The sequence below is a fragment of the Cupressus sempervirens genome, chromosome 11, assembly GCF_028749045.1.
Source record: "Cupressus sempervirens isolate cs-2001-9-10 chromosome 11, ASM2874904v1, whole genome shotgun sequence".
Classification (NCBI taxonomy): domain Eukaryota; kingdom Viridiplantae; phylum Streptophyta; class Pinopsida; order Cupressales; family Cupressaceae; genus Cupressus; species Cupressus sempervirens.
Genome location: NC_143128.1, coordinates 75258916 through 75285630, shown reverse-complemented (window position 1 = coordinate 75285630; position 26715 = coordinate 75258916). Strand labels below are relative to the sequence as shown.

General features: G+C 41.6%; 1 pseudogene across 1 annotated transcript in view; it reads right to left on the bottom strand.

Annotated features, from left to right (window-relative positions):
* The window catches only part of LOC149528307 (transcription factor E2FB-like), a 245554-nt pseudogene that overhangs the window by 81476 nt on the left and 137363 nt on the right, over window positions 1-26715 (bottom strand). Inside the window, exon 6 of the transcript XR_016358440.1 lies at window positions 26649-26703. The product of XR_016358440.1 is annotated as a transcription factor E2FB-like (transcript). The remainder of the gene's footprint in view (window positions 1-26648; window positions 26704-26715) is intronic.

Here is a 26715-nt window from a genome sequence, read left to right as displayed (position 1 = left end):
TTCTCTTCATGGTGATCTTGCCCAACCAAGCAAGGAAACTAAAACTTTCACTTGATGAATCAGCGACAGTACCAACCATCGACAATGATCTTGATTGTATTTTTGTGGTGACTAAGGATGCTTCAGTTTGTAAGGTTGCACTGAGAGGTACCTGATGAGAAGATTCTATCATGAATGCTTCAAAACCAATTACTGAAGTATCAAGCTGGGAAACTTGACCTTCGGTGAATATCGAGAAATCTTCAAACATATTCCCCAAATTCTCACACTACTCAACTATGAGAATAGGAGTTGCTGAAGAGATAGGAAGCGCCAATGTGTTCACCTTCGAGGCAACGACGGTAGATGTGAAAACTGAAAAGTTTATTACCAAATTTAAATTGATTGCAGATTTTTTGTCGCAGGTACAAACAATAACACCAATGTTTTGAATCGCTTCCAAAATCTGCAAACATTAGTGCAGTAATAACAGAAATGAAGTATTATCAAACTCAGAATTATCTTCGATCCTTTTGGAGTGCTTGTATTACTAGATTTCAAAGCCAAGATTATATCGGGTGGATTGGATAAATATTAACGAAAGGGGTGTGGAGATGAATGGCCATATCTCCAATTGGAGACATGGACATTCATACTCACACCCATTCACTATTAACTAATACTCATGATTAGTTATTGTCATAAACATAGTGATTAAATGTATAAACCAATCATTACATCTGGGGACCAATATAAAGGATAGATTGATCATGATCTAAACATTAAAGGAACCAAAAATAATCTCGATCATGCCTTAATGATCTCCGAACATATACATATCATCGGTTTCAGACTGTGGAAGATATAGCAGCATGTACGTATGCATATATGTATAACAGCGTGTGTATCATGCTGTTGTACATATATACATACGTATGTGCTTACCACAGTAATGTCAGACCAAAGCTACATGCATTACCACTCCCTCTTCGCTAGGGAAAACAAAGTGCATATATATAAGTTCTTTATATGAAAAGTAATATCCTCAAGATATATATAAGAAAATCAAGTCTCATGATATTCTTTCTAGTTATGGTGTGTATACAGAGATCAAATCACATGATATCCACCATAAAAGATCATGGTACATCCATAGATATTAAGTCACATTATATCCACCATGAATTTGAACATGTTGATCTTCAACAAATATCAAGTCACATGATATCCATCAACATGCTCTTTTAACTATCATGATTTTTCCTTGACTATCAAGTCACATGATATTCATCATGATAGTAATCTAATAATTATAAAGTTGTCACCTTCTATTATCAGAACCAATATTTCATTATAAAAGATTATCACCATAAATAATTTACATAGGGTAGGCCCATGAGTCACCAAGTCACACATATGACAAAAGTTTTTACACTTTAAACATGTTTATTTAAATATTAAAAATTTACAAAGTTGAGACTTAATCTCATAAACTTACATTTCAATCAAGCCAAGTTTCTTACTGAAATGATCAACCTTCACTTTAGGGAGAGCCTTGGTGAGAATGTCAGTTGTTTGATCACCTATATTAATATATTCTAATTGAATAGCTCTTTTTTCCACCATGTCTCTTACGTAGTGGTAAGGAATTTCTATATGCTTAGATCTATCATGAAATATCGGATTCACAAATAACCTGATGCAACTTTGGTTATTAGAGCAAATAGTGGTAGGTTTCATAGGTTCACCAAACAAGTTAGAAAGCAACTTCCGAAGCCACACTGCTTCTCTAGCTCCCATAGCTACTGCAATAAACTTTGCCTCAGCAGAACTTTGCATAGCAGAATCTTGCTTTCTGCAGATCCAAGAAATCATAGCTGATCCTAAACTGAAACAACATCCTGATGTGCTTTTTTGGACTTTTACACTTTTGGCCCAATCGGAATTAGTATATCCATGTAACTCCAAGCTGGTATTCTCATATTTAAGTTCATACCCAATAGTACCTTGGAGATACCTCAATATATCCTTCAAAGCAACAAGATGAGTCTCACAAAGTTCACACATGAACTAACTTGATGCATTTACTACATAGCAGCTATCAGGTCAAGTATTTACAAGATATATCAAGGACCTAATTATTTGTTTGTATAAGGTGGGATCAATTAGTCTGGATTTAGCACTTGCTTCCTTTAGCTTGTGAAGGTTGGTTTCAATTAGTGTAGACATAGGTCAATAGTCCCACATTCCAAATCTTTTCAAAATAACAATAGTATACTTCTTTTGATGTAGAAAGATATTACCAGACTTCTAACGTACTTCCAAACCAAAAAAGTAATGAAGAATTTCTAAATCCTTCATTTCGAATTCAGAAGCCAAATCTTTCTTACTGAGATGTTCTTCCCCTGTAATCAAAAGATCATCTATATAAAGAATTAGAAATAGCATATCAGCTTTAGTTACCTTGAAGTAGAGATTTAAATCAGCCATGTTCATGGTGAATCTAAGACTTAAAAGGTATTTGTCAATCCTTTCATACTAGGCCCGAGGAGCGTGTTTGAGTCCATATAGAGCCCTCTTCAATTTACAAACATGAGAGGCAGCATCATGAGTTACAAACCCTTCTGGTTGTTCGAGGTATACTTCTTCCTCTATTTTTCCATTAAGAAAAGCAATTTTTACATCCATTTGATGGATTTTCCAGCATTTGGCTACAGCGATGGCTATTATAGCTCTAATAGAAGTGTACCTAGCAACTGGTGCAAAGGTTTCTTCAAAGTCAATTCATTATTTTTGAGAAAAACCTCTAGCCACAAAATGAGCTTTATGTTTTTCAATGCTATCATCTGCAACATACTTAACTTTGAAGAGCCATTTTGAAGACACGAAAGATTTTTCCTTACATCTCAAAACTATATCCCAAACATCATTTTTGAGTATAGACTGGTATTCTTCCACCATGGCATCTTTCCAAGCTTGATGTTTAAGTGCTTCAGAAGTACTAGAAGGTTCAAGATTCGAGCTCTCACACAAGAAAGCATTATATGTCAATTTTCTAGGTCTCTTGCTTTCTCAGAAGGTTTTGGAAGGGGCTGCGAATCCATCTCCTTTCTGTATTATTTTTCTTGCCCAAAGTGGCCTTTTAGAGTGATTGAGACTCTCTTCTTGAGTCCCTGGAAGGATTTCAGTTTCCGTTGAAGTCTCTTAAGGGAACTCCCTCTGAATCTCAGAAGTAGGAGTCTCTTCTGGAGATGCATCAAATGAATCTAGTTAATCGGAGGTTTTGGCCCTTTTGAAAGCAATGTCCTCCTCAATGATGACATCTCTGCTTAGTTCTATTTGTTTCTATCTAGGTATGTAGACTCTGTATCCTTTTACTATTTCACTAAAACCAATGAGAATACCCTTTCTTCCAGAAGGTTCTAACTTAGTCCTCCTCTCCTTAGGTACATGAACATACATAGGACATCCAAATATCCTTAGGTGACTGATGTCAGATTTCTTTCCAAAAAATGCTTCTTCAGGAGTCTTATTGTCCAAATGTGAGTGAGGACATCTATTCTGAATATAGACTACTGTGTTGGATGCTTCAGCCTTGAAGGACATACTCAATTTTTGATCAAAAATCATAGACCGGGCAGCTTCTACAATAGTTTTGTTCTTCCTTTCAGCAACCCCATTTTGTTGAGGATATAGGAGACTGTGAACTCCCTCTTAATCCCAGTGAGTTTGCAGAACTCTTTGAATATTTCAGAAGTATACTCCTTCCCATTATTTGTTCACAGAACTTTAATGTTCTTACCGGAATTCTCAGTGATAGTTTTGAATTGTTTAAACTTAGAGAGAATCTCTTCAGATTCTTTACATTTAAGGAAGAATATCCATGTCTTCCTTGAAAAATCATCAACAAATATCAAATAGTACAAGAATCCTCCTATAGAAGGTATAGAGATAGACTCACATAGATCAGAATGTACTAGTTCCAACACTTCTATAGTTTTGCTCAAATTATTAGGAAATGGCTTTTTAGTGTTTTTCCCTGAGGTACAACTTTTGCATGATTCATTGTGAATATGGTTGAACTCGGGCATTCCGGTTACTACCTTCTCCATTGATATTAGGGCACGGAAGTTGATATGACCTAGCCTTCTATGCCATATTTCATTTGAATCTGAGGTCTCATGCACAAGTGCAAGGTTTGTCTTACTACATAGCTCATATAAAAGTCCTTGTCTTACTCCTATTGTTAGAGCTCTTTTAATGATTGAATTTTTAGGCCATGCTAGTACTTTCCCTCCCATGAATGCAATTCTAAAACCATCATCTTCAAGTGCAAATATAGATATTAAATTCCTCTTAATACTTGGTACATTAAGAACTCTGGAAAGTTGAATAGAATTTCCAAATTTCAATTTTATGGTCCAGGTCCCAATTCCTTTTAGTTGATATCTAGCTAGATAATGCTGAATAGAAGGCATATTTCTCATATTCATTGCCTTCATTTGACTTCTCAAATTTTGCAAAAGATGCTTGAGGTTTAGACCTATCGGGATAATGTATTGCATAATGTCCATATAGATCACATCTAAAGCATTGGATTTTGGACAAGTATTTCTACTATTTGGATTGTCCTTTTCCATAACAAGAAAATTCCTTGTGTTGTTTTTCCTCTTTCCCTTCTTACGAGCATTTGTATTAAGAACTTGAACATCTTCATCTTGGGTTTTGTGTTTTCCCTTAATCATTAATCTCGATTCTTCTTGAAGACAATCTGATCTTAAACGATCTAGTTTAGGGATTTTAGACCTAGCACTTATACCTTGTACAAAGGATTCCCAGGAGTTTGGAAATCCTCCTCATGCTATTAAGGATAATTCTTGTTTTTTAATCTCATAACCAAGTGCAGATAATTGATCTCTCAAATCTGTGATTCTCATAAAGAAAGCATTTATAGTTTCTCCTTTATTCATGCTTACATTATTCATTTGCCTTTTAAAAGCAAGTTTTATGCCCGTATTATTGATTATAAATGTGTTTTCAAGAGCTCGAAACATATGATATGTTGTGGTATGTTTTGCCACAATAGGTACTATGTGGTCTCGAACAACATCCATAATTATCTTCATAGCCTTTTCATTTTTCTCAATCTATTCTGATTTCTTAGGATCATCTTTAAGTTCCTCTTTGTCCTCTCTTACAAATGATTCCAATTTGTTTTCTTTTAACAACATCATTAATTGAAGTTTCCAAGATTCGAAGTTATCAGCACTTCCAAGGTGATGTTCAAATCTCATTGTGTTTGTCATCTTTGTAGAGAGAGGGAGGATTGTTATTTGAAGTAAAATCTGATCCTTATAAACTTACTGTGATATTTCCTTAGCCAAGCTTTGATACTATGAAAAGTTTATTACCAAATTTAAATTGATTGCAGAATTTTTGTTGCAGGTATAAACAATAACACCAATGTTTTGAATCGCTTCCAAAATCTGCAAACATTAGTGCAGTAATAATAGAAATGAAGTATTATCAAAATCAGAATTATCTTCGATCCTTTTGGAGTGCTTGCATTAATAGATTTCCGTGCCAAGATTACATCAAGCAAATTAGATAAATATCAATGGAAGGGGTGTGGAGATGAATGGCCATGTCTCTAATTGAAGACATGCACATTCATTCTCACACTCGTTCATTATTAACTAATACTCATGATTAGTTACTGTCATAAACACAGTGATCAAATGTATACCCAATCATTACATCTGCGGCCCAATATAAAGGATAGATCGATCATGATCCAAACATCAAAGGAACCAAAAATAATCTTGATCGTGCCTTAATGATCTCGGAACATATATATCTCATCGGTTTCAGATTGTGGAAGATACAACAGCATGTACCTATGCATATATGTATAATAGGATGTGCATCATGATGTTGTACATATATACATACGTATGTGCTTACCATAGTAATGTCAAACTGAAGCTACATGCATTAACAAAAACAACAAAGAATAAATCCACGTCATCATCTATGACATCTAGAAAAAGTGCTTCCTAAATGGATGGTGTTTACCGTACTATTAAAGAAATCAACACATACAGATAATGGAACAGAATAGCAGAATTATATTCGCATATGCCAGACATAAAAGAAATCAACACATACAGATAATGGAACAGAATAGCAGAATTATATTCGCATATGCCAGACATACATTATGATTCATAATAATGAGTAATAGTAGATGAATCATGATTAATGATTTACAATGATCCCAAACGGGATATAAATAGTATCCGTTGAACCTTCCCGAAGGAGTCTGTCGACCACAAACATTATGTCCGCTACAAACTATTTACTCGTCAGCTACAAAATACAAAACACCGACAACAATCATTCTGTCGGCTATAGAAACATCATCGGAACCATCCAGTCGACTAACACCATCCCCCCCAAAAAGAAAAGTCATCTCCGAACGACAATTACAAAATATTCGAAACAAATTAACAAACAAAATACACGAACTAATTACAACAAGATAAATCTGCTTCTGACACATCACTGTCACTTTGTCCCATGCCTGTAGCCTCTGCTAACACAACACTCTGCCTCCTCAATGAAGTTGATCTTGATAGCCACCTGTGCTGCTTTCTCTGTTTTCAATTCTCCGGTACCCTGAGCCAAGTGTCGTTGCACTGCCTCCAACTGGATGATTAGCTCCTCCTGAACTCTCTACGCATCCACCAAGACAGCCTCCCGGCCAACACCTACTCCCAGTGCCTCTGGTACATAGAAAGTCCATGCCTGCAGCAACTTCAACTCTTCTCAACTGGTCAGACTCCCACGATTGATATCCGCAACGACACAAAACTGCACGGAACACACCATTTCTGCCATTTTTTGCCAATTCTACACTCTTTCTAGCAGCCACTGATGCTTTCACTTCCCTTTGGCATCATCTGTAACTCATTTTGAACAATTTGATTCTGTCTTCGTTTTTTTTAAAGCAACCCCTCCTGCTTTTGTTTGTTTGTTGTTGTTCCGACTCTCTACAAGTTCCTCCTTCAATCGTTTTTGTTTTACTCGGCCATGTTCTATGCGGAACACCGACAATACCTCTGGCTTAATCTTTCTTTTTCTCCCATGGAAGCTTACAACAACTGAAACTATGAACATTCACCCATCCACAGACTGGAAAGAGGTCTTCGCAAGGCACGTGAATACCCAGCGGGAAGAGGACCTCTAGACAGGTTGCCGCAGAGAACCTCCCACGGACCTCCGGACAGGTGCCCGCGAAGCACCTCCGGATAGGTGCCTGCGGAACACCTCCCGCGAACCTCCGGACAGGTGCCCGCAAAACACCTCCCGCAGACCTCCGGACAAGTGCCCGCGAGACACCCCCCGTCAACCTCCGGACAGGTGCCCGCAAGACACCTCCCGTCAACCTCTGGACAGGTGCCCGCGTAACACCTCCCGGACAAGCTTTTTTTTTTTTTTTTTTTGGACAAAAATAAATTAAAATAGAAAGACAGCAGCTCAATTTTGCCTCCAGGCATCGCCATTCTACAACGACGACAGAGTCAGCTGGCCACTCTGTGACAGCAACGGAGTCTTCCTAGCACCATATGTTAGCCGACTGGATGGTTCCGGCGGTGTTTTCTAATTTGTAGCCGACGGGTAAATAGTTTGTAGCGGATGTAATATTGTGGCCGACGGACTCCTTCGGGAAGGTTCGGCGGTAGTATTTATCACCCGTTTGGGATCATTGTAAAGCATCATTCATCTACTATTGCAAATCCTATCAAGCATAATGTATGTTCTGACATATGTGAATATAATTCTGCTATTTTGTTCCATTGTCTATATGCGTTGATTCCTTTACCTGTACGACAAACATTTGGCGCCGTTACCGTATGAATCTGAAAGGTGGGATGAATGAAGATTAATGCCAAATCAGCTTAACAAGGATCGAAATAAGGAGAAGGGAAAAGATGGAATCCGTACTGCGCAGGAGAATTTAATTCTGGCACAGCAAGCCAAACGCCGACGAAGATTTCAAAAGATTGCCGACGGAAACCGAAGCACGGAGGAATTGTTGGATGAGACTCAGCAGCGGGTGGAATTGGTGGAAGAGGCACAGGAGGAGTTCTTAAATTTGTGTTCGCCGAGGGAAGAAAATTCAAACAGAAGAGCATCAACTCGGACGGCTCGCAGTGCCGAGGGAGCACGAGCGTGGAGTGACCTCTTCGTCCGAGATAGACTTCCGCGGGAAACAATTTCAGAGGATCCTTCTTCTTCACCAAGGTTCGCAGCTGTCGACACCTCCAGTGCGGGAGTGCAGACCACCGGTGCGGGAGTTCAGACTGTCGGTGCGGGAGTTCAGACTGCCGGTGTGGGAGTGCAGACCGCCAGTGTGGGAGTTCAAAGTGTCGGTGTAGGAGTGCAAACCTCCGGTGTGACAGTGCAGACCTCCGATGTGACAGTGCGGACCTCTAGTGTGGTGATGGCGGGACCCAAAGAAAAGCTGCCGAAATTTGAAGGCGATGGTACAGCCGACCCCATCTGACATTATAAGACATGTGAGACGATATGGCGGGCAAAAGGAATCACAGATGCCGACGAATGGGCCAGGCAATTTCTGGCAACCCTACGGGGTGTCGCGATTGATTGGTTTTCGGATATGGATCCGCAAAAGCTGGATACCTGGGATAAGATTAAAAAGGAGTTCCTAGCGGAATTTAAATTCTTGCGGGACGATAATGAAATCGTAGAAGAGATTTTCAATACGAAACAGGGGAAGCACGAAACTGTCCGCATCTACGCCAGGAGATTAAAAGACTTAATAAACAAAAGGGAAAGCAAGCCGGCGGACGGATTGCAAAAAAGGTGGTTTGTGGACGGCCTACGCTCGCAGTTGCGGAGGAAAATGAAAATTGTGCCACCGTCGTCATATGTGGATGCTTATAACAGAGCACTGGACCTTGAAAGTGCGCACAAGACAGAGAAGAAGAAAACTAGCTCCTCTGACTCTGATGACGACGAATCTGCTGGAGATGATAGCAGCGAGGACGAAGGTAGTAGCAAAAAGGTTCGTGCCTTACAGAAGGATATGGTTCGAATGATGGAGTTTTAAAATATGCAAAAGGAGCCAAAAGGTAGTGAATTGTGGTGCACGGAATGTAAGATCGATGGTCATACTAAAGGATCGTGTTCGAAGAACCAATTCTGTGACATCTGTCAGATCATGGGCCATTCGACAAAAGACTGCCCCTTTAACATGAAAACAAGAGGATCTCCACAGGTGCTTCTCACACAGGAGGTTTCCCCGTCAGGTAGTAACGGAAACACGAATGTCGTCAACGCTACATCTGGAGGATACAGGAATAATCGGCGTGGACAAAATAACAACAATAACAATACCAATACGAGCAAAAGCCGGATCCAGTACGATGCAAACGGACGGCCGATTATTCAGTGCTGAGCATGTAACTTGTGGGGGCATTTTGCACAGGAGTGTCCAACAACAAATACACCTCAAATATTGTGCTGATGGTGCGGACCCGACAATCACGACTCAAAATGTCCAAAATCCGGAGTGAACTTGATCACTGTTGGAGCGAATGAGGAAGAAGTTTTGGCAATTACGTGACAACAAGCAAAAGAATACTCGGACCTCGCCGAAGAAAAGAAGAAATTTGCGGTAGCGCGAGCGAAGGTTGGAAAAGTATCTCAAGCAGTAACACCTCCGGACACCGCCGGCACTTCAGCAAGGAATTCCGCAGAACAAAACATAGTACGACAAATTTTGCAAACGGAGGTGCAAGTAAAGGTAAGTGATTTGCTTCTCACCATGCCTCAACTTCGATCTGCTCTTTCAAATATGGCAGGAGAATCAAGCCTCGAGAAGGATACTTGGACATGTTCTCACAAACACCATAGTTGACGGAGGGTCCGGCGTAAATGTATTGCCAGAAGAAACTTGGAGGAAACTTGGACAGTCGACATTGTGGCCTCCAAGATTTCAGCTGTTGACTGTCGATCAACATGGCATTAAACCACTGGGTATTCTCACGGCACAGCCGGTAACCATTGGCACCCAGCCGTTCCTGATGGATTTCGTGGTGATTCCGTTGGAAAGGAAAGGCTATGACGCCATCCTGAGCCATGGGTGGCTTATCGAAGCAAGAGCTCGACACGACTGGAAGAAGAACACTTTATCCCTGGAAAGTAAAGGCTGTCGATTCGTCATTGATCTGCATACCCAAATGGTAGGGGAAGAGGCCCTGAAAACGGAGATTCTGAGGGAGAGGAGGACGAAGGTAGACGACGGATGGAACCGAATCAGGAGGGCGTCCTCCGATTGGACGGGGGAACAACGGATGATGACTTGCATTCCGTCAACGGTCTCTATAATTGGCAAATGAAGGACTATGAATTATTTCACAGCTACAATGTTCTGTCAATTGAGAACGAATATCCGAAGGAGTTTAGTGAAGTAAAGGAGGTGGAGGCACCGTTGGATGTTACACCCGCCCATGCATTCAGTGAAGGAGAGACAATCAAGTATAATGCAGCTACGCTGCAAACGATGAATTTGGGGGACGAGGCAGAGCCGAAGAACATACTAGTCGGAGATAATTGGGATCTAGTACTCAAGGCCGCGGCATTCAAGATATTTATGGACTACAAGGATGTGTTTGCATGGACATACAAGGACCTCAAAGGAGTACCGCTGGAATTGTGTGTGCACCGCATCCCGCTGGTGGAAGGAGTTGTACCTGTACGGAAGCGACCCTGCAGGATGAACAAGAACTATGCCACACGGGTTTTGGAGGAAATCAACCGGATGCTGGAAGTTGGCATTATCTTCACAGACCAGCGAATGGGTGTCACCGATAGTCATTTCATTCAAGAAGGATACTATTCAGATCCGGATATGCGTTGATTTCAGATGCCTGAATGCAGTGACGATCAAAGATCCTTTTCTGATTCCATTCACAGATAGCATTCTAGAGGAGGTCGCAGGACATGAAATCTACTCTTTTATGGACGGGTTCTCCGGATACAATCAAATTTCTATAACGGAGGAGGATAAGTTGAAGACAACGTTTGTTGTCGAAGATGGGGTCTACGCATATAACCGGATGCCTTTTGGGTTGTGTAATGCGCCGGCCACATTCCAACGGATTATACTGCATATCTTCGACAGGATGTCTGTGGGAAATTTCAAAGCCTTCTTGGATGATTGGTCAATATTTAGCACGGAGGATGGACACCTGGCAGCACTTAGTGAATGTATGGAGAGATGTCGCAGAGCCCGACTAGCATTGAATCCCAATAAGTGCAGATTCATGGTTCCGCACGGAAGACTACTTGGATACATTGTCTGTAAGGAAGGGTTAAAGACGGATCCCGACAAGGTGAGAGTCATTCTTGAAATGCAGCCATCTACTAATGTGACGGAGGTAAAGTCTTTTCTCTGGCATATAGGTTATTACAGGAGATTTATTAAAAATTTTGCCAAGGTGTCCCAACTGTTAGATAAGCTAACCTGCAAGGAGGAATCATTTAGATGGGATAAAGAGCAAGATGAAGCATTTGAAGGGCTAAAGATACGACTAGCTACGGCACCCATCCTGGCATATCCGGACTGGAATAAGGAGTTTCATGTTCATGTGGATGCCTCCAACTATGCGATCAGTGCGACCCTGGCACAGACTGGTAATCACAGACTGGATCATCCAATATACTTTGCTAGCCGGTTGCTCTCTACAGCACGACTAAAAGAGAAGCGTTGGGAATGGTATATGCTGTGCAAAAATTCTGTCATTATTTGCTTGCTACACCGTTTGTGTTTTATGTTGATCACCAAGCCCTGTTGTACATGATTAATAAACCCGTCATCCAAGGGAGGATCAGCAGATGGCTACTACTGTTGCAGGAATTCACTTTCAAAATCATTTTCCGTCCAGGAAAGAAACATGTCAGTGCCGACCACCTGTCGCGGATCAAAACAGGGAAACCAGCGGATGGTGTGAATGACGACTTCCTTGACGCACAGCTTTTTCAGATTGGGGTACTGCCGGAATGGTACAGGAGTATTGGCGAGTACCTGTCAACAGGACAGTTTCCCACGAGGATGTCACCGAATGATAGGCGCAAGTTGATAATCAGGAGTCGTACATTTCAATTGATCAATGGGTTGCTCTACAAAATGGGGCCAGATCATATTCTTCGGCGGTGTGTATTGGAAGAGGAGATACCGCAGGTGTTAAAAGAAGCACACGAGGGTCCCGCGGGAGGACACGTGGGACCCGACACCATTGCACGGAAGATATTACTCGCAGGACTCTGGTGGCCAACGGTGTACAATGGTGCACGGGAATGGGTCGTCGGATGTGACACTTGCCAACGGGCCGGGAAGCCGCTGAAGAGAGATTTCATGCCACTTCAACCCTCTCATGCGCAGGAACTTTTTGAGAGATAGGGACTAGATTTCATTGGACCACTGAGGGTGAGCAAGACTCGACGGTGCCGGTACATCATTGTTGCAGCTGAGTACTTGACCAAGTGGGTGGAGGCACATGCGTTACCAGATAATTCAGCCGCCAGCACCACAAAATTTATTTATGAACAGATCATCACAAGGCATGGAATTCCATTACAATTAACAAGTGATAGGGGAGGTCATTTTGTTAATCATGTTATTCGCCTGCTCACCACTCAGTTCAAGATTTATCATTCACTATCAAGTTCGTACAATCCAAGAGCAAACGGACAAGTAGAGGCCACCAATAAAATTCTAGTATCCATCATCTACAAATCCTGCGTGGTGGAAGGTGCCGATTGGGAGGAAAACTTACCCGCTGGCCTGTGGGCTTACCGCACGGCGTACAAGGTGACGACAAGGCACACACCATTCCAGTTAATGTTTGGACAGGAAGCAGTGGTTCTCGCAGAATTCATGATTCCCAGTCTCCAAATAGCGTTGGAAAACAAATTGGATGATGACGGAAGCTTACAAGAGCGATTGAATAATTTGAATAAACTGGAGGAGAAATGGTTGTTGGCACAGTGGGCAACGGAAGTGGCACAGAACAGACGCAAGCTCTGGCATGATAAGCATCTGAAACGTAGCAGATTCCAGCTGGGACAGTTAGTATTGAAGTATGATGGTCGTAATGAAATCAAGCCGGAAAAATTCAAGGTGGTTGGACCATATCAGATCCAAGAGATTGGCGACACTGGAGCAATCAAACTAACGACCTTGGACGGACAGGAGATGGCTCAGTCAGTTAACGGATCTAAGTTGAAATTATATCGCGCAAGAAAGTTCTCGCCGTCGTTGAATCCTCCGTCATCGTCATTACCGAATTCTCTCGCGGTGACGCCATCTGGAGGTACCTCTGTTATTTGATTTTTTTTTTCTTGTAAAAAATTTTAAAAAATAAATAAATAAAAATCAAAAAAAATTTAAAAATCAAAAAAAAAAAAAAAAAAATTTGGGGGCCCCGCGGGCAGAGTCAAAGACCCCACGGGCAGCAGCCTGTCCGCGGGAGTGAAAGGAATGTCCCCGCAGACAGTCTGTCCACGGGTTGTTCAAAGCCCCGCGGGCAGCTGTCCGCAGGCATAAAACTTAGAGTTCTCCGCAAAAGATTGACCTGCGGACTTAAAATTATTCCGCTAAAACGTATAACTCTCTCCGCCGGTAAAAGGAAAGGCCCGCGGATATACAAGAAAAACAAGCAATTTTCGTCAGACTTCAAACTTTGGCCTCCGGCCCGGCGTAGCACACTTCTCTGCGGGTAGACAAAAGTCAAGGCAGGCACCAAACGTTGCATCCATCAACGAATTGCGCCTGTATGATGTCGTGGCAAATTGCTCGATGTCCATATATTTGGCAGTAGACAGGATACAAAGGGCCTCGAAAGTCTTTTTATTCAAGTCTGCAAAAACGATGCCAATTACTGCCTCTGGCTCCTGATGTTGGAGGTGGACGACCCACGAAATTTGTCATTGCACGCATTTGCTTCCTGCGAGCGACTCACACATTCCTCCACAGTTGTGTCTGCCCCGCACTAGATCTCGTCCGTAGGATGAGTTTCACCTGTTGAAGCAGGAAGGAAATTCGAAGGAGGGGACGTTTTGATTGTTTTCACTACCCCAACAATTGCCTCCAGTAGTTACCTCTGCTACAGTAACGGTCCGTGGGAAAGGTGACTTGAACACACCCACAGTGACATTTTTGTAGCGGTCGGAGGAAACAAATATAAGGAAAAATAAACCATTTTTGCATGGAGTCAGCGAGCAAGCAGAAGTCGTGGAAGAGTCAGTTGGCAGCTAATATGGAAAAGAATTCAAGAGTTTTGGCATCGAGAATTCGAGTTGCAGGCCCCTCCGATTCAAGTACCAAGAAACAGAAGACCAAGGAGGAACTCACCTACCTCACTGTCCAGTTTGAGAGTCTTAGTGGAAGCGAATGCTGGAAGTGGTGGCAGGAGACCCCTGAGGCAGAATCAGTATTGCGCACTATGATAAAGACATATAGCGCCCGGACCAGAACGAGTACATTCCTGTACAAGCAGCATCAGATGGCAGTGTCTTTTAAACCTAGGGATTTCACTAGGGTTTTCAGCATCCCTGGCCCCGATAGGAGGAAAGTGGAAATCAAGAATCATAAACTGTCACGGGAACGGAAAGAGCATTGGATAGATCTAGTGTGCAGGGACCTTACACCCGTGGAGAGGGAGACAACGGTTCAGGGGACAAAATGTAGAGGGCTTCGCAGAGACTTTATTTAGGAGGGTCATTGGCGGTGTATCATGGACGTCATCAAGAGCAGGTTGACAGGCGCCACCCGAGCCTCAGATATTGCATTGCCGCAAATTGTGTTTATGAATGGTATCACACAGGGAGTGGTATATGATTGGGCCTCAGTGCTTGCCGGCAGGATGGAGGAATTCATGACGCTTCAGCATCGAACATTTTTTATGCCGCACCATGCCATCGAGCTGTTTCTAGAGGCTACAGCTAGCCAAATTCCAATGGATGACTTTGAGGCTCCTCCAAGGGGCAAGATGGCAGACGGGAAACCTCCCATATTCTACTGGCGACACTTAGATACAGGGGGATCAGCAGCAGGTCACAAGAAAGTACTTCGCGGATTGGCTGCTTCCGGAGAGACAGATAGCGGACAGGAGGGCACTTCGATGAGTGACGGGGCTGAGTCCGTGGAAGAAGAGGTGAACACATCGGCAGAAGTTGATGGTGAGGCAGCGGGTAGGGGGCCCACATTCTTTACCCCTCCTCAGCTGTCAACTTCGGCGCACTTGACTACCTTTTCGACAGTCATTCCGGCGTTTGGTCAGCGCCATGCCCCGGTCCTTATGACTCCTCCAGCGGAGGCAGATGTCCCACGGACAGTGACGGAGGTGGTCCCACAGGCAATGACAGATGTTGTCCCATAGATAGTTGCCGAGTTATTGCCGACAGCTGTAGCGGAGGTGATTCCAATTGTACCAACAGATGTCACCATCGCAATCTCACCGAGAGCACAGTTGCCACCGCCAGAGTCTGAGTCGCAGGTTCGGTTGGAGGTCATTGATTGTGATGCAGTGGTCACCGTTTCATCATCCTTTTTAGCAGAGGCCGAGTCAGCCCAGCCAGTACCGGGGGTGAACATGGAGCTTGCGCAGTTTGACCAACCGGAGGTGATGGATAGAGCTAGTGAGTTTTTGAGGCAGCAGTTCTGACTCACTCCTGCCAAGCGGGGTCCGTCCATTCAGTCTCCTAGGCGTCCAGGAACATCACCAACAGTACCAGAGCCTCAGCTTCAAGAGTAGGGAATGCCACATGCCGTGGTTGCGCCAACAGCAGAGAAGGCGGCATCGGATGTGGGCATGGCTCCCGCTAATGAAGAGGAGAATAGTGATGCGGAATGGTCATTGGAGGCCTTCGCCAAGGAGGACTATGGGTCGGATGAGGACAGGTGCTGGGATTACCTCAGGACTATGAAGTCTACATTGAAAAAGGGACACGATGTGGCAATTCAAGCCCTGACTCGGTGGAGGGAGTGGCACTTGATCAGAGCATATATCCATGGGATTTGTCCTCGGCGATTTCAAACTTGCTTTGTAGACAGGGGCTGGCCGGCGATGGAGACAGATGAGATGTTGGCAGATTGGGCCACTGAGGTAGAGTTGGGACCCAGTGACACCCCTATGATGAAGCTGGCACATGAGATTGTGGGACTATACAAAGATGTTTACTATGGTCGTCGGCGTGCGGAGGCGGACAAGGTTGCAGCAGAGAGATCATTGGCAGCTGAGACTGAGGCTAGACAGAAGCTAGCTGCCGACTTGGCCGACCAGCAGGCAGCATGGGCCGTAGAGCAGGTAGCACTACTGACAGATTTGGCAGCAGTGGTGCAGGAGAGGGACGTCGCTAAGAAAGGTACGGAGGCAGCGGTTCGAGATAAGGATGCGGCTGAGCACAAGATGCAGTTAGCTAGGAGGCAAGCTATGGATGCGGCGCTTCTTCTAAAGAAGGCCGTCGAAGTTAATTCTCAGATCCAGACTGATCTCCGCATTAGGGCGGAGCAGGTGTACGAGTTACGTCGCCAGCAACACACTTCTGGGATGCCCCCTTCTCTCTAGTATTTCTTCTGTGGTCTATAAGTTGTCTCCTAATTTTGTTAGTCGTCAGGAGACGACTTTTTTTGGGGGGGATGGGGTGTTAGCCGACTGGATGGTTCCGGCGATGTTTTCTAATTTGTAGCCGACGGGTAAATAGTTTGTAGCGGATGTAATATTGTGGCCGACGGACTCCTTCGGGAAGGTTCGGCAGTAGTATTTATAGCCCGTCTGGGATCATTGTAAAGCATCATTCATCTACTATTGCAAATCCTATCAAGCATAATGTATGTTCTAGCATATGAGAATATAATTCTCCTATTCTATTCCATTGTCTATATGCGTTGATTCCTTTACCTGTACGACAAACACCATATATTTGCAATTTAAATCCGTTGACTACCGGAGGCACCTCTTGCTCATCCAATGTCTCCAATTTTATCACCCGATTGTCGCCGACCTCTCGGGTCTGATCTGGTCCAACCCATCTTGCCTTAAACCTTTCCTGTTTCATTTCATCCCGACCGTCGTACTTGAGTACCAACTGCCCCGGCTGAAACCTACTGAGTTTGTCATGCCACACCTTATGTCTATTCTGTGTTACCTTCGTCGCCCACTATGCCTACAGTCGTCGCGCATCTAGCTTATTTCCTTGCTATTGGTACCCTTCAAGTAATTTTATGGTGCAATGCGTTCTTTTCCTCCTGTGCGGTCCGTTCACCGTGTACCAAATGGTGGAATCTTTCTTTTTTCTGGGTTTGGACTGTATGTTCTTCTCCTCAACTTCAGCCGTACTCGCCTTTCCTTCTTCTGCTTCTCTGTATTCCTTTGGACATTCATTTTCTTCTGTTTTCTCACCTTCATCAACCCTCAACATATTACAACTCGGAAAGAGTTCGTAGTCTTCTATTTGCCAGTGGTAAAGGCCATTCACCGAGTCTAGGCATTGTCATTCAATCCTCCTTCTAATGTCAATACTCCTTCGTCGTCCGGTTCCATTCTCCTCTTTCCTTCATCGTCATTACTTTCGTCGTCACTGACGCCTTCACCTTTTGAGTCTGACGATGATGCCTCCTCACCTACCATTTGTGTGTGCAAGTCAATTATGAATCTTTTGCCTCCGCGCTCCATTGATAGGGTATTTCGTTTTCAATCATGTTTTACTTTTGCTTGCACCAACCAATCCTGTCCCAGAATAGCATCATATCCTTGTCTTTTCAACGGAATGACCACAAAATCCAATAAAAATGCTTGCATACCAATGGTTACCCGTTGCGCCCTTAAGGTTCCCAACGGTTTGATCCCGTGCTGGTGTGTCGTCAGCAACTGGAATGTAGGTCGCCACAGCGTCAGCTTTCCCAACTTTTTCCAAGTATCCTCCGGCAACACATTCACGCCGAACCCTCCGTCGACAATTGTCTCTGTCAGAACGTTTCCCAAAATCCCCATCTCGACGACTGCCGGATGCCGTTCAGATGTGAGTGCTAGCAGCATTGGGTCTGTTATCATCACTTCCCTACTGTTCCTTCCTATGTCCTCCGTTGCTTTCGAAACCGGTGCATGATTCAGAATGGCCGTCCGTAACTGGGGCATTGTGAGAAGGTCACTTATCTTGACCAGTATCTCCGTTTGTAAGATCTGTCGTACAATGTTTTGTTCTATGAAGTTCCTTGCCAAGGTGTTGATGATGTCCTTCAACTAAGATGTCCCCACCGACAATGCCTTTGCAATTTCCGCCTGCGCTTCCCCCAATTTTCTCTTTTCCTTCGCTTGCCTCCGTGTAATTGCCAGAACCTCCTCTACATCCGTGCCGACAGTGATCAAGTTTACTCTAGACTTTGGACACTTGGAATCTTCGTGATCGTCGGGTCCGCACCATCTGCATAATAATTTTGGTGTGTTTGCCGTTGTACAATCTCGCGCAAAATGATCCCACAAATTACATGCTCGGCATTGAACGATCAGCCATCTGTTTGCATCATAACTGCGTTCGACTTTGGCTCCCATTATTATTGTTATTATTTGTATTGTTGTTATTTTTCCCTCTGCTATTATTCCTGTATCTTCCGGATGTGGCACCTGCACTATTCGTATTTTCGCTACTACCCGACGAGGAAGCCTCCTGTGTAAGAAACACTTGCGGAGATCCTCTTGTCTTCATGTTAAAGGGGGCATTCTTTTGTCGAATGGCCCATGACCTGACAAATGTCACAAAATTGGTTCTTTGGACACGATCCTTTAGTATGACCGTCGGTCTTACACTTCGTACACCACAGTTCACTGCCTTTTGGCTCCTTCTGCATGTTTTTGAACTCCATCATGCGAACCATATCCTTCTGTAGGGCACGAACCTTCTTGTTGCTGCCTTCGTCGTCACTGCTATCATCTCTGACAGGCTCGTCGTCATCAGAATCAGAGGAGCTAGTTTTCTTCTTCTTTGTCTTCTGCTCACTTTCAAGGTCCAGTGCTCTGTTATACGCATCCACATATGACAATGGTGGCACAATTTTCATTTTCCTTCGCAATTTCGAGCGTAGGCCGTCCACGAACCATCTTTTCTGCAATCCATCCACCGGCTTGCTTTCCATTTTGTTTATTAAGTCTTTTAATCTCCTGGCGTAGACACGGACAGTTTCGTGCTTCTCCTGTTTGGTATTGAAAATCTCTGCTACGATTTCGTTATCATCCCGCAAGAGTTTAAATTCCGCCAGGAACTCCTTTTTAATGTTATCCCAGCTATTTAGCTTTTTTGGATCCGTATCCAAAAACCAATCAATCGCCACACCCCGTAGGGTTGTCGGAAATTGCCTGACCCATTCATTGGCATCTATGATTCCATTTGCCTGCTAGATCGTCTCACATGTCTTACAATGTCAGATGGGGTCGATTGTACCATCGCCCTCAAACTTCGATAGCTTTTCTTTGGGTCCCGCCATCACAACTGAATTTGGTAGAGAGGCTTTACTGGGTCCTGCAACACTGGCGCTATTTACTCCAACACCGGAGGTCTGCACTCCCGCACCGGCGATCTACACTCCCACACCGGAGGTCTGCACTCCCACACTGGTGGTCTGAACTCCTACACCGGAGGTCTGTACTCCCACACCGGCGGTCTAAACTCCTACACCGGAGGTCTGCACTCCCACACCGGTGGTTTGAACTCCTACACCAGAGGTCTGAACTCCCACACCAGAGGTCTCAACAGCTGCGAACCTTGGTGAAGAAAAAGGATCTTCTGAAGTTGTCTCCCGTGGAAGTGTATCCCGGACGAAGAGGTCACTCCACGCTCGTGCTCCCTCGGCACTGCGAGCCGTGCGAGTTGATGCTCTTCTGTTTGAATTTTCTTCCCTCGGCGAAAACAAATTCAAGAACTCCTCCCGTGCTTCTTCCACCAATTCCACCCGCTACCGAGTCTCCTCCAACAATTCTTCGGCGCTCCGATTTCCGTCCGCAATCTTCTGAAATCTCTGTCGGCGTTTGGCTTGCTGTGCCAGAATTAAATTCTCTTGCGCAATACAGATTCCATCTTTTCCCTTGACCTTATTCCGATCCTTGTTAAGCTGATTTGGCATTAATCTTTATTCATCCCACCTTCCAAATTCATAAGGCAACGGGGCCAAATGTTTACCGTACTGGTAAAGAAATCAACACATACAGATAATGGAACAGAATAGCAAAATTATATTCGCATATGCCAAACATACATTATGCTTCATAATAATGAGTAATAGTAGATGATTCATGATTAATGATTTACAATGATCCCAGATGGGATATAAATATTATCGGCCGAACCTTCCCGAAGGAGTCTGTCGGCCACAAATATTATGTCCACTACAAACTATTTACCCGTTGGCTACAAAATACAAAACACCGATGACAATCATTCCGTCGACTACAGAAACACCGCCCGAACCATTCAATCAGCTGACAAATGGACCTTGCTGATTTATTGGTTGTGGAGGAGATATGATCATAACCTCCTTCTTCCTCTTCATCCTCCTCATCAGGTTCTCCCAGGTTCCTCCTCATCAGGTTTTTGGGTTTGCGTTGTTGCTTGTGAAGGCTCTCAATAAGATTTAGACCCCTTTCCACCTTACAACTTAAACTTGAGGGATTTAGCCGGAATGGAAGAAGACACACCACCTTTGCTTGAAATTTCTAATTGAGATTTCCTTCCAAGAGGTTCAAAACTACCACAGTCTACCGCTTAGGGTTAACCCTTTTTAGGCCTTTGATTTTTAACCATTTATTGGTATTTACCAAGATAGATTAAAATCTATCAAAAATGGATGCGCCTTCTTTCTGTTGCCATTGTATAGGAAAAGTACATTACTTGTCAAAACCAACACAATGATTTTGGATCAAGAATATTGCCATCATCTTCAATATGGAGATTGGATGGGATTTAAAGCATGTTAAAATCAATGATCTACAACAAAGTGAGTCGGCAGTAATCCATCCTCATGATGTCCAGCTCTGTGCGTAGGTCAATCCATATGTCATCTATGCGATGAACATGGGTGAACACTCTTTTGATTATTGAGCGCATTCCTCAATAATCAAAATCATATCTAGCCTTGAACCTCTTTAATGTGACAAGTTGAAGTTTTGCCTCCATATTCTTCGCCTTGTAGACTGAATTGATCATATATTGACCAATTACCAAGGGTTTGGCTGTAGTGATACGAAATCCTGGCCTACGTTGAACATTTTGATATGATTGCACTTCTATGAGGTGTCTGGCTAATTCCATCAATGTGATCTTATCTATAGCATATCTTGGCAAAGTATATGGCTCTCCTTTGAAATAGCCAACTCTCAAATAAGTGAAAGTTGGAAACTATAGAAAGATAGCACCAAATTGATTAACCCTATTCCAGGCTTCATCTAACACTCACCTAATTACCAGCTGTTTATAAAACAAACACCAGAAATATCCAAAAAATGCATCTTCGACTCTCCTGTAGTGAGATTTGCTATGTGACAAGGTGATTTGATCATAGTAGTCCCTAGATAGGAACAAGTAATTGATCCCCTTTGGTGGAAAGACTTGAGAAAGATCCCATGGATGCAGCTAACGAGGTAGGAGTTCATGTAGAATGGCGTTGAGGTTCCTACATTAAGCAACTGTTCACAAATAGCAGTACTGATAAGCTCACGCAGAAGATTGGATCTTCATTGTCAAAGATCTATAAGATCAATTTGTACATCCAAGGCTCAAAGTCACTAGAATTTTTAAGACTGCATATCCTACTAAGAAGAGTTATCAAGTCCTTGCATTTTGGATTGAAGATTTACCTATGAATGGTTTTAGGCCATCTTAAAAAATTGCTTCTTCTAACCTTTAACCAATATGCACTTATATATTTCTAATAAAACGCCCTCTTTTCATTCCATACCTCCAAAGACGTATCCTTTGATAATTCTATGCACTCTGGATTTTGAGGAACTTTAAAGATTCGTTCAATAACCTCTTGGTCAAGGCTAATGATGACCTTTCCATCTGCATTTTTTATTGTGTTGGTCTTTGGACTGAAAATTCATGCAATACCCAAGCCAAATTATGGTTCCAAGGCAGCCATCGGGAAAGTAGACACCAAATGAATATTACTCTTCTTGATGTGTTTCATTTCATGAGTCAAAGGAGATTCAACCCTTTGTATGAAATCAGCCATGTCAACATGGTCGATATCTGTGTCAGAAATATTATCAAGAGGTGATGAAACTTGAGACATAGTCGCATGAGCTACCTCTTTATCGTATTAGTACTTCATCTTTCCTTTGGATTTCGAGGATGAGGGCAGATCTTGTGCTGCAACATGAAAATTCCAAAATGTGAGCACATTATCAAATGATATTGACTCCATAAAGACGTCAATTCTGGATCAGCAACAAAGGATCCATAAAGGGCAAAATGCTCAGAGTATGGATCAAATACTCAAAGATCTTGTTTAATGATCATGAAAGGCATATGGAAAGGCTGAAATGCGATTTAGGGAAATGGAAACATGGAGGTGAAGGATGAGTACTTATATAAATGCTTTGAGGAATGAAAGTTAGATGCATGGGAACGTGTGCAAATGTTAACTTTTGACTTTAAAAGTGTGACCTTCAGTGAAATGGACACCCCTGGATGTCCCAAAAAAAACTAAACCAAATTGCTGAAAGGAATTATGTCAAACAGTTTGCATTCAACTTCTTATTTCTCCGTTTAATGTTTTAAACCCCTTATAACTCCGGAAATCAAACTTCGTAAATCAACTTCGTTTTGGCCCAAACTGGAAATGACTAGGCCAAAACACTCCAAGATCCCATTAAACCCTTCGTTAGCCCTCAGGACCATGTAGAACAAGGCTAACGCACACACACTTGGTCAACTGCTAAAATGGGGACATTACAGTCAGTCAAAAACGGGTTATTAGGGTGCTATTACACATCAAGTGATTTACATGTAATCATGATATGCAATTGGATTTGGAGGATGGAAATGCATGTAAGTGGGAATGAAAAATAAGATTATATGGAAGTGTGAATGGAGGATGAGATTACATGTAATCGCATATGGAGAATGAGATGCAAAGTGCTATGGCATTTATCGATGGATGTAGAATGAAATGATGCACTTGCATGAAAAGGTGACAAGTGAAGTAAAGTGAAATGTACTAAAGTTCTTGGGAAAGAACTTTCAACCTCTTCTAAAAGAAGAAAAACGAGAAAGCAAGCAAGCAAACAACAAAAACAAGCACAAAACAAACATATAGCTTTAGTCTTAGACTCAAACATCCCAACAAGCAAGTTGCTTTCAAGTGCAAATTCGAATTTAGAGTTTGGGGAAAATCCAAATAGGTGAAAATGAAAGTTCTCATCACATTTAAAAGAAAAATGCACTTTTCATGGCATACCTTTGAACAAGTGTGCAAAATCAAGCTAAAATATACAACGAAATAGCAAGATAAGCATGAATTAATGAGCAAGACTGAAAATGTCCGCTTACTTAAAGATCAAAGAGCCAAAATAGCAAGATTGATAGGTTTGGAGACAAATTCACCTCCAAATTTGAATCCACAAACAACTATTTGACTTCCTCCACACTTGCAAGTAATGGGTGATAAATGAGTATTTAATGGTCGATTTTAGCATGAGAATGCCAAAAAATGCTTCCTCTTCCTCAATATATGAGACGTTTTTGCAAAAAATCAATTGTTTGGAAGTTTGTTACAAAAAAACGTGATCTTAAAATGCTATGAAATGAGGCATTTTTGCTCTTGGATTACAAAAACGTGTTCATTAATGGCATAGATATGGATTGAAACTCCAAAACGACCCTTAGTAAAAAACGTGATCCAAACGTGGTCTTAAAATAACACAAAAAGCAGCGATATTTGCGTCAATTCCAACGTTTAATGCATGGAAATGCCGAAGGAAGCAAAAACGACCTTGATCTTGGATATTTCAAGCCATTACATGGGCAGATCTAGGCGTTTTTGGTGAAAAACATGTTCTTGGAGGAAGAAAACATGAAGTTTTTTGCCCTTGAATCTTCAAATTTGGGTTCTATCTTTGTCAATGCACGAAGATTCATGCAAAATCCACTCTAGGAAGGGCAGTGCATATTTTAAATAAGATGCATTGGACTCTTCATGCAAAACGCACTCTAGGAGTGTATTGGCATATTTCAAATTACATGCATTTGGTCTCTAAGTGCAAATCGCACTCTTGGGAGATCATTGCATATTTTAAAACCTTAACAAATTAAGCCTTTAGTGCAAGATCGCACTCTCTAAAGGTCATTGCTTAGTTTTAAAACATTTCAAAATTCATGCATTTACATGTTTAAGTGTTTAAAAAATGCCTTTTTTAGTTCAAAATCGTGGTCTCTAGAGGTGTTTGCATATTTACATGTAAATGAACAACTTAAGTAATCAATTAAGCACATGTCTAATTGATTTTCGAGGAAATATCACCTAAACGGATCAAAAGTAGCATTTCCATAATAAAATTAACATATTATAAGCAAATATCATTTCAAAAAGTAATATTTAAGTTATATATTTTAAATAAAAATGTAAAATTACCCAAAAATAAGTCAAACTATATAGTTAATATAGTCACTTAAGTGAAAAATTAAAAAGTAGCTCAACTTAAAAATATAACATAAAGTGCATAATAGTTACTTTTAAGTGATAAATTTTAAATGATAAAGTAACTTAAAAACATAACATAAAGTGATTTTAAGTTACATTTTTCAAAAAGTGAATGTCAACATTAAAATATAACATGATTTTTTAAATCACGCAGTTGCACTTGGAGAGTCCACTTTTTGGCACTAAAATGATCATATCTTTTGATTGCCAACTCCAATTAAGCCCTGAGATAGATAAAATCGAAGGGAAAACCGAAAAAAATAATTTGAACAAAACCAAAACACCAAAAACTAACAAACACACGCTCAAAAACAACGAAACGGACATTGAAGGCTTCAAAAATCAAGCATAGGCTCAACAAACAGAAAAACTGAAAATACTTGACGAAAACCTTGACTAAAAGGATTCATTATATCTATTGGAGTCGATTGATTGGTCAATGTTATCTAATTAAATAAGAACTAACTTAGATAAAAAACGAAACTAAGTTGAAAAAGTTTCGTATTATTACCTACATTTTGTGGTGACAAAATGCTAGACAACAAGACCCGTTGGGGATCCTACAAGCTGGTATTGGCTTTGTTTACCACTAGTAAGGTTATGTAATTTTGTGTTTTTCTAATTTTAATATAGGGATCTAACCCCTCTGCTACTGCTCATCTAATAAAGAGATTTCAAATAATATGTGTAATGATATAACTCCCATAGGATGGAGAGAATATTGTGCTTAATTCTTGGATAAGTTTCTCCTTAATTGTTGGAATACATGTTCTTGACTTTTTCATGTTTACATTTATCAACTCTTGCAGCCTCAAATAGACGTTCAATTCAATTTTCAAGGGGAAGTGTTTAACCATACATTCCAAAACTAGACAGTGTGGGACATGAAAACCAAAAATGATATTTATATGAAAGAAACATTAAATGACATCAACATTTCCATTGCTAACATTCTATTAATGCCATCAGCAAATGTCCTTACTAGTTTCTGACTAAAAACTTCCCTACTTCTTTCTTTCTCTGACCTGAGTTTCTATCTAGTGCTAGCACTAACCACGATGAGTTTCAAACTAATCTAAGTAGAATCCCATATAATCGAAAAATGTAAAATTAATCACCTTCACTAATGTGTCAATAGCAAACTTTCATTTTTCCCTGTGCCAGTTTTGAGGTGAAAGAGGACAAGTGAAAAAGGCCATAGATATCACTGCTGACATCAGCAAAAATTAAGGTATTGAATAAAGTGTTTGAGCATTTTTACAACCTCAATTGACTTGACAACAGATACATTTGAACAAACGACTTTTTTAACTGGACCCTGTCATGTTGACAAAAGTAAATGCCGAATTAAATAGAAAATTTGTTCACTTAATTGTGATATTGAAAGGTACTTTCTTATCTCAACTGTCAAAAGAAAGGGATGTGTACTAAACAAAATAAACAAGATCAGAGCATTTCAATAGCAAAGTTCTGAATTTTCTATATCCTCAAAAATTTTACCAACTTTTCAGTGACAAGCTCACTACAAAATTGTATGTTGGACCAGCACTTGTGCCATGGAGTTCTACCTTAAGGTTCTAGCAGTGACCTTGCTCCCATTCATGTCAATTAAGTCATGCTCTGAACAACTCTAAAGAACCAAGCACTTTAACTGAGGTGTCACAAAGCAACTTGACCAGAAAGAATGGAGAAGATGATTGATGCTAGGACAGACATATCACACAGTGAATGAAATGACATAGAAAGAGCAAAAAACAAGACAACAAAAAAGAAAGGTTCACTATGTCAGGTTTAAGAATTTTCAACATAATGAAATCATAATACAGCATATCTAACAGGGGAATACCTACATGTGGGATCAATTAATAACTTGCACTTTAAAAAGTACCTGAAGAATTGTCATGTCATGTTCAACATCTCCAGGTCCTGATGCACGAAGGCCCCTATTACAGGCA